Source organism: Lygodium microphyllum, chromosome 15 (genome assembly GCF_053477565.2).
Source record: "Lygodium microphyllum isolate KBCC chromosome 15, Lygodium_microphyllum_v1.1.10, whole genome shotgun sequence".
In the NCBI taxonomy this organism is placed as follows: domain Eukaryota; kingdom Viridiplantae; phylum Streptophyta; class Polypodiopsida; order Schizaeales; family Lygodiaceae; genus Lygodium; species Lygodium microphyllum.
The window spans coordinates 3117042-3126464 of NC_141149.1; the positions used below are offsets into that span (position 1 = coordinate 3117042).

The 9423-nt window shown below is 39.1% G+C and overlaps 1 long non-coding RNA gene across 1 annotated transcript; it reads right to left on the minus strand.

Annotated features, from left to right (window-relative positions):
* Positions 1-8072: 8072 nt before the first annotated feature.
* On the minus strand, positions 8073-8667 carry LOC148024209 (uncharacterized). The gene is made up of 3 exons (XR_015693237.1): positions 8572-8667; positions 8374-8475; positions 8073-8281 (listed from the first exon to the last, which is right to left on the minus strand). It is a non-coding gene; the product is annotated as an uncharacterized LOC148024209 (long non-coding RNA).
* Positions 8668-9423: the final 756 nt, after the last annotated feature.

Sequence of the window (9423 nt, forward strand, 5' to 3'; positions counted from 1 at the left end):
CAACAACTTTGTTTCATAAACAAAACATGCACCATAATTGTGTTTGAGAAGGCTATATAGTAATTCTTTGCTTTCATAAACAAACACATGCCTCTCTTTGATGGAGGCCCATACAATAACAAAGTGCATAGAACTCTTAATGTTGGCATGACTCATAATTATTCAAGATCTACATGGCATGATGGTTCAAACAATTATGAGAGTCAATGATTCCCCTCTCAAATGACCCATAACCAATATATGGCAAATGTATTCATCTCAAGCTCCTACCAACGAATCATTCTATAACCAATTTCTACATCTAAAGATGGAAGATGCCCCTCTTAAAAGCCACACTACAAATAATGTCTATATATAGCAAGTCTATCCTTCTCCATGACACATTCTCTCTTGCTTGCTCTACATATTAATATCTCCTCCTTTGTTCCAGTAAGTTATGGCATTTCTACACTTTTAGGAGATTCGATTGTGTCAACTCTCTCAACTATTGATGTTGGCAAACAAGGTAGCCTTCTCCTCCATTATACTATTTTCAAATAGATTTTTATCCACCCTATGATATTAAGCTCATAAATTGGTTTTTCCATATATTTTCACCTCAATTTTTCTTTCCTCATGGTGCACATAGTCACGCACCTACACTACTTGTAGAGTTGGTTCATCTATACTTCAAATGTTTACCCTCATGATCACATTTGTAGGAACATACATCCATGAATTACTACTTATATATAAGAACATACTTGTAACAACATCCTCTTCAGAGCTTATGTGATCAAGCCAATAGGCCCTTTACTACCTTCGTCACCTCCACAATGATACACAGTGATTAGCCACTCATACTATAGCACTTAATCACTCATGGACATATAAGTCCAAACATACATGCACTCATATCTATTTAGGCACTAAACCACCTACATCGTACAATCATAACACTACATACCCATCTTGCCCACCACTCATAAACTAGCTTGATTCCACCATGACTATACTCTTATCCTATTTTCACCCTCAAGCTATCCATTGAGAAAGGCATTTTTTACATCCATATTCCATAGCTTCTTTTTGTGAAGAGGAGCCAAAGGAGAGTAATAACCAAATGGAGCTCATCCTGGTTACAAATACATAAAGTCTCTTCATAGTTAATACCATATTATGGAGCGAATCCTTTAACAACTATCCCAACTTTATGTCCATCAATTTGTCATTTTCGGTTAAATTTTAGTTTGTAGATCCATTTATATCATGTGGCTTTTTGTTGGGTGAGAGTTGATATAAATCCCAAGTATCATTCCTATGCAATGTAGACATTTCTTTATCCATAGCATCCTTCCATTCCTTTCTACCACATACATCCTTCTATGTTGTAGCTTCATCATCCTATAAGTATAAGGTGAGAAGAGCAAGATTACATTTACTCAAAGTCTAAATTTTTACATCTTTGATATATTAGCCTTTGGGGCATCCTTCTTTGCCTTGTAGACCTCCTTAAAGTCGCTTGATGCTCATCATCATCTTCCTCCAAATTTTCAATAATATCTTCTTTCATGGCTATTAATACCTACACTTTTAGAGGTGTGGAAGAGCATGCATCCAAATCTAAGAACTGAGTTGATTTTTAGCTTGCATTCACATCAAACATTGCATCCCTTGATATACAATGTTTTTTATTTAATTGGATCATAAAGCTTATATGATCTACTTACATCACTATGTCCAACAAGTATACACTTTCTAGGCTTATAATCAAGTTTCTTCATTTTCTCATCAGGAATATGAGCATTTGGAATCTTTTCTTGGATCAGTAAAAATAAGCAACAAGTAGTGGTATTGTTTGCTACCAAAGAAAAGCATAAGATAGCTTGTTTTTTTATATGTGAAGTAATGTGGTTAAGGAGAATCATATGGAATATTGGAATGTAGGATGAAGATCCAACAATGCTAAGATGTGACAACTAGACTTTCATCACCATTGTAAAAACTCTATTGTTTTATGTATAGACAAAATATATTGAGCTTACTATGGGTGTGATTTGTTCAAGGATGAGATAATGGAGCTTGTCTACAATAGAGGAGAATGGTACATATATCAAGCTTTTATGAAGAATCTACTTTGAGTTCATATTCAAAACCTTAGTGCTAGGCAGAGGATGTACCCTACCTATGGGTGGAGATTGAGGGGGGATATTACATATGCTCAATGCTCCACCCTTATATACAGTGCCACCAATGAATGGAAAGAACCAAAACACAACTTCACAAGAGAGAATTTGTAGCCCATCTTAAGAGAAATGAAGATGATGGAAGGTTATGAGAGGTGATGGCTCCTAATTTTTCCCATGAACATATATATAACATGAGGAAATAAGGATTCCCCACCAATAGAGCATATGGAAAGTCTTACTTAATAAGTTTAAGTATGAATGTAGAGGGAGAATTAGAAAAGAGTACATATGATCTGGACACCATATGATCTAGACGTCATATTAAAATATGAGAGAGTGGGAGAGAGATGAGAAGAGAGGGAGAAAAGAGGAGAAGAGGTAGAGGAAGCTTGCCATTATGTATTCATGGAATACTATATAAAAAAAGAGACTCACTCATAGCTTATCTCAAAGAGATGGACTAGCATGAGGGTGTTGCATAATGTGCTCTTAGTAGGTCCCCTTTGGGCTTGGTGATCTAGAGTGCTCTCATATGCTTGTGATTGTGTGTATCTTTTACATCTCCATGGGTACCTTATATAGATTCCATGAGAGATTAGATTAAGCTAATCTTATTGATTAACATAATCCTAGATGATGTATGGCATCTTTGACAATATGGTGAATAGTGGATATAGGACAAGTCCCCACCTTGGTCATCATGCAAGAAGCCAAGGGTGGTGGTACACAAGCTAGAGAAAGGGAGCTAGATCACAAGAGGTGGGTGCCCGAAGCACAATATTATAATATATTTACAAGAAAGATAAAATGAAAAGTTGATGTGATAAGGGTGAAAGAGAGAAGAAAATTGCATGCATTCAGTAGTCTGCGCCTTTGTAACTTCAAATCGGTGAAGAATTTGAAAAATGTTTCTTTTGCAACTTTGTAGATCAGGTCGAACCTAGTCCGACAATGTGGGAATTTTCTTGAAATTAAATTTCTCCTGGGATTTATAAAATGATTAAAAATAGCTTCCAAAGTTGCTTTGACTTTAATTTATTATATATATATATATATAAATACATATAAGCATGTGACAGAGGGGATCCATGCTTGTAAGCTTTTGTGTAAGATCCAAATGACACCATGATGTGGTCATTGACTTGTGTACAAGGGTGAGGTGTCCTCTAATGATGGTGATAGATCCCAAATCTTAGTGATGTAGGTGGAACCCAATATAGTTGGAGATTAGTCCTTTAAAAAAATCTATGCACTCACTCAACCCCTAGGTGGAATCCATTTCCATCTTCACTAAGATAACCCATCCCTTTTACCCTTTACATTGACATCCCTACTAAGAATTTGTTTTCCGACTTGCTAGAGTTATCATAACCGAGAAGCAATGTAACATACCTAGTGCTTGAAGAGTAAACCCAAAGTGATAATAAGATGTAGGGTTTAAGCTATGGGTAAGGCTCTTCATAGGGGTTTTGGCCAAATTTTGTGGTAGAAATCTGATTTGTAAAAAACCCGGATCAATGTGAGTTCAGGTCTTGAATTGTATATTAGATCCGATCTGTATGACCAAATGGCAAAAATGTGATCTTTGTGGGTTTAGACTTTGGGTTAGATAGAGTCGTTAAGCTCTAGAAACTTGAGGGACATTGCATCAAGTCGCATGGTGTGGGAGTTATCAAGATCCCTATGTTAGGGTTTAGGGGTCATAGAAGTGGCCCTTGTCTAGGGGACCTTAGGGGTACCAACACCCAATCCCCTCGATGAGGGTTCAGGGGGGGATAGCACCCTATTGAGAAATATGTAATCACACTCGTATATGCCTCTTTGTATGGAACAACTAAGCAATGAACATGTATCTCAATCTAGGAAGAGCTCCATTTATCCTATAGGCACAGTGGAGGAAAGTGGTACCATCCTAAAACTATAAAAGAGTGTACTTGACAATCATTTGAATGCAATGCTATTATACTTTGTACTTTTAGTCTTGTCCATGTCTACTCAAGATTGTGTTTATGAGTCTAAGCTAATCTATCTTGGAATCTAATTCACTTGAGTAAGAGTCTTGTCCAGTCGTTTGTCATAATGCTTCTTGTCCATGAATTTAGACCACAATAGCTAAACCTTACTCAAGGATCTGTATTTCTCAACATGGTATCAGAGCCATGGTGAGCTTGGTTTAGCTCTACACATTTCTTCTTCCACTCTCCTCAACCCTAGCTCAGCTCAATTTTAGTAGAAGTCTTCATCTCTTCACTCATCTCTACTCTTCTTAACCTCAATAGCCAATAGCACCCTTCTCATTTGGAGCAGCTAGATCTCTTCAATCAAGCCATATCTCACTAAGCCTTCTTTTGTGGACATATTCTCCAAGTCAAGGCACTCCTTATTGTCCCAAAAATTGACTAGATTGATGCACATTGTAATTGGCATTGGTGTTTTTTCTAGAGTTGGCACAAATTTTGTCAATAGCGTGAGCTGCTACTTGAAGGCTCCACGATTGCTCTAGCTACCTTAAGGCTTTTGAAGATAATGATATGGTCTCTCTCTTGACAAATTTTGAGCTCAAATAGTCCATTGTGTAAGCTACTACATCAGAAAAACTAGTTAGGCCTAGGAAACCCTAAAGGGCAATCATAACCACCTTTCTTTAAGCTCATTTCTCACTCCATTTTCCTATTTCATTCAGCTTGAGCAAGTCATTACCACTCTAATATGCTGTAATACTTAGTATCTAGCAAGGGAAACCCTCCAAATCAGCAAGAGAAGACCCACCTTGAAAGATTCAACATCAATCTTCAAAGCTCAACATCAAGTTCTTCAAAGCATAGTATCCATTGATACTCATCCAGTGTTATTTGACACTAATTTCTTAACACACTCAAGTGCAACTCAATTACTAGTTTTATCTTCATTGTTTGAAGTAGACTCTTAGTCATGGGAATGACTAACATGAAGATTTTTATATGGATGCCTTCCATGAAGAGTGACACAACTCCACTTGCTCATCTGTACTACGTAGAAATTTTTTGTGCTCTACTTGCAAGAAGAGATAGAGTTGTATACATCCAAGTGCAATCACTGATTTTATTTGAAGATTTTGAAGATGTTTTAGTGACCGTGGTCATCATGCAAAACCCAAAGCTTATGACCTCTTTGCTTGAGGGGGACCAGAAGATAAAAGACAAAGAAGAAGCAAGCAAAGTGGAGAGCATCAAAGTGAATAAGCACAAGGAAAAGAAGATATGTTATGATGAAAGAAAATCACAAAAAGCTTACAATGTTAGATTTGAAGATGAAGACAACAAGGGCCTATTAGTCCTTGTTTCCAAATTTTACTAGCCTTTTTTGAGCCTTGTATGTACTTGCATTAATGCTCCAATCATAAGCCTTGTACTCCTCATGTAACCTATTAACCACAACCTCTACAAACTTAGTGAGGCCTTGTAACAATCCATGGATATTTAACATGTCTTTGGTGTACCCACACTTAGCAGGATGTTGTGTTTCCCTACAATAGCCTCTGGACGTTTCACCTTGTTTGCCGTATGCCCACACTTAGCAAGGTTCTACTCACAACATCCTCTGTATACCCAATGCTTTCATAATTGTGATTTAGGAGGGATGTTCAGAAATATGCAATCACATCATATGTGCCTCTTTGTATGGAACAACTAGGCAAGGAAAATGCAGCTCAATCTAGGAAGAGTTGCCTTTATCCCATAGGCACAGTGGTACCGCCTGCAACTATAAAAGAGTATTCTTGACAATCATTTGAATGAATGCTATTGTACTTTGTACTTTCAGTCTTGTCCATGTCTACTCAAGATTATGTTTGTGAGTCCAACCTAATCTATCTTGGAACCTAATTCACTTAAATAAGAGTTTTGTCCAATCATTTTTCATCATGCTTCTTGTCCATGAATTCAAACCACCATGGCTAAACCTTTCTCAAGGATCTGTGTTTCTCAACACACCCTTAGCATGGTGTTGAAGGGAATATTCCTTGGTCGACTAGTGAAGGTTCATAATATGGTAGATATGGATAGGTTGACCTAACTATCTTCACGGCTCTAAAAGGGAGATTCCTCCAAAACCACTATCCACAGATCTTTTACTCAGTTGGAGTTTTTCTAACTAGCCTCATACTCATCTACCATTTCTCTGGATTACCATCTAAGCTTCACAGTGGAAGCGCATGGTTGGACAAAGCCATCTTTGTATCGATTTGGTTAAAATGAAAGAAACTTTTGTTCTTATCTTGTTTGTTATGTACTCTTCATTCCTTGCTTAGATCCTTTACATTGTGCAATGAAATTTTTAGAGTGATCCATTTGAGGTCTCTTCATTTCCATTGGCCTATGGTGGCGTCCTGTGATGAAGCCATCTATCACATTCAAGATCTGAGAGGGGATGTTAGCAAACATATCTGTGATGTATAGTCATCTACCATTTGTCATCTTGAATTTGAGTCAAACGAGGACATTAGAGCTCTGACATTGTGCTTATCCATCATTTTATATGTTTTAGAATCATTAAATTGAGAATACATTGGTGCATTTCATTTTGGGAAATATGACCAATTTGGTCGATTGGCCGGGCTACATTGGGCACCTACATTTTGGGTGTGGCCTCTTGAATACCAATTGTGACCCCAATTTGCATATGCATAGATGGGGTGTACCCTCATGCATGTACCCATTATGATGATTAGGTCACCCATTTCTACTCATTCTTCTCTCCTCCTCCTGCTTCATTTAGTGTCCACACTAACACTCTACATTTTGGGGCTCCCCATTGTAGCCTTGTATATTTGAATAGTCAACAATATTGTTTCTTCTTTCTCCTTTGTTTCATTTAGTCTCCTTCTTCTATGTTCACTCTATATTGTTTTTTCTTTTGGTTGCACACTCTCATAGTAAACACACTAACTAGTGAGCTAGCTACATAGATATGCCATAACTCAATGGGTAGACTAAGTGATGCCTAATTGCAATGTATCACTAGAATCATATGCCAATGTAGTTACCAACCACACCATTGATGAGAATGTAGAAATGGTCATCTGCAGACATGAACATTAGCTTTTGTTGAGGTTGACATATGAATAGGAGGGAAGCAAGTCAAATTGTCAAATGAAATGAATTGAACAAAGTCATTAGTATCCACTAAGGCAAATTTTTTTTTTACAAATATACAATCGCCAAAAAGTATCACTAAGTATAAATTAATTTGGCTAGTCATTTGCTCACTTATCCTCTTTTGCATTAGATTTCTTGCATTGAGAATATTTTGATGCATGTGTGAAAAGATGGAACACTTTCAAACACTTTTATTAGCTTTGACATTGTTGCAACCTCATTGATGTATATTACTTTTATTGCAATCTATCAACATAATGTACTAAATTGTGTCACTTATCCTAATAGGTGTTATGTGTAGATATCTCAAAAGCCCCAAAACCTACTTAGAGAATCCCTACATACTAACGACCTTAAAGCCCCTAGATCTACCCAAAATTGTACATGTACTTTCTAAGCAATTCTTTGTTGACAAAAAGAAGTTATTCATCCTTTGAACACGTCCAACACTACAAGATATAGACCTTATAGCGACGTTTAAAGCGACGAAAATACAAACAACAAAATCTGCCCCCGTCGTCGCAAAAAGCATCGTTATTGACGACGCCATAGAATCGTCGCTGTATGCATTGCTATATGCGTCGCTATATACGTCGCAAATGCGACGTATATAGCGACGCATATAGTGATGCATATAGCGACGGTTACAGAGAATTTGCAACGCTTATAGGGACGACTATAGCACTGTGTGCTGTATGAGAGCCATACAAAATAGTTTCTGCACTGCTGCATACAAAGCGTTTGCAAACAAAAAGAATGTGTACTGAAATCATAAAACTGATAGATGAAATAAATACATGATATCGCATAAAATGCGATTGGTACAATCATAAAACAATATCACTAATACATAGAAAATGTCTACATAGATCGGGCGACTAAAAACTAAAGGTATGTGAGCTCTAAGGATCCAAGGGCGAGCTACAAATCCTCGTCCCCCGAAAGCTCTTCCCGCTGCAAAGGAGCATCAAACGGATTCTACAGAAAAAGAAACAACATATCAATCCACCATACAATAATGCATTCAAATATCTCATGGTAACTACGGACAAGAAAGATGAGTGACTTACTGGGCCGCCGCGTCTATACAATCGGTCGATCAATGATCTGAGACCGTGCCTCTCTGCATATCGAGTCTCAAGGCCTTGCGGATCGCGATTTGTAATGGAGTGCTGCAAAGAAAACAAAATGCTAACTGTTAGAAACACGATTGTCAGTACAAAGAATATCTCAAAAAAACAAATAAGCAAAACAAAAGAGAAACTTACAAAGTCCTCCAAATATGTCCTGTGGCCGCCACTCCCAAGATGATGTACCGATCCGGCCTCGATTCGTGCCCTCGCCGCCTCCCGCTGCTGACTCCAACGTCCTGGCGAATTTGTAGCCTCCTCCCTCAGTCGGCGCCAGTCGTCTACATCTAACCACTCGGGCTTTGGAGCCCCACTCTTGATTGCCTTGCGTGCATCGGATCGTCTATGTGACATGTATGCACGCATGCAATCCATCATCCAGCCCGTAGAGAATCTATCCACTGCGGGGCTGGCACCGGGAACTCCTCATGCAAGGATGCTACTACGTACTCCTTGCTCCCCTCCGATATGTTCCTCCAATGATCCAGGACGTTGTGCCGAAAAAGTTGTTGGCACAACTCCCTCATGCGAGCCATCACCCTCCTCCCCTCATCATTCATGATGATGGCTCCTGACCTGCCATCCATTAGGTATCCATAACCCCTAGGAGTATGCCTTGTATGGGCCCTCTCCCATCTCCGTCCACGCTCCTGGGCATATCCAGGAGACCCCTGTACATCCGGTGTACCGACGGGGGTACCCTCTCCCGGAGTGCCACCAAAGGGGTGCCACCAAAGGGGATGCCACCAAAAGGAGTGCCACCAAAAGGCGTGCTATCTGCCGACGGCTGCGCAAAAGCTGGAGTAACTGGAGTGGACGTCCCCACAGGTGTGACAAATCCTGAGGTGACCGAGCTCCAGCTGAACGACGAGACGGAGACACCGCATCCGTGTCTCCACAGCAGCACCCCTTGATCCTCCTGCAGTCGCAGTCCCTCCCTCTGGCCCAAGTCGCGAGTGTCGAGATCGTCTGCTCGAAGCTGAAGCATCT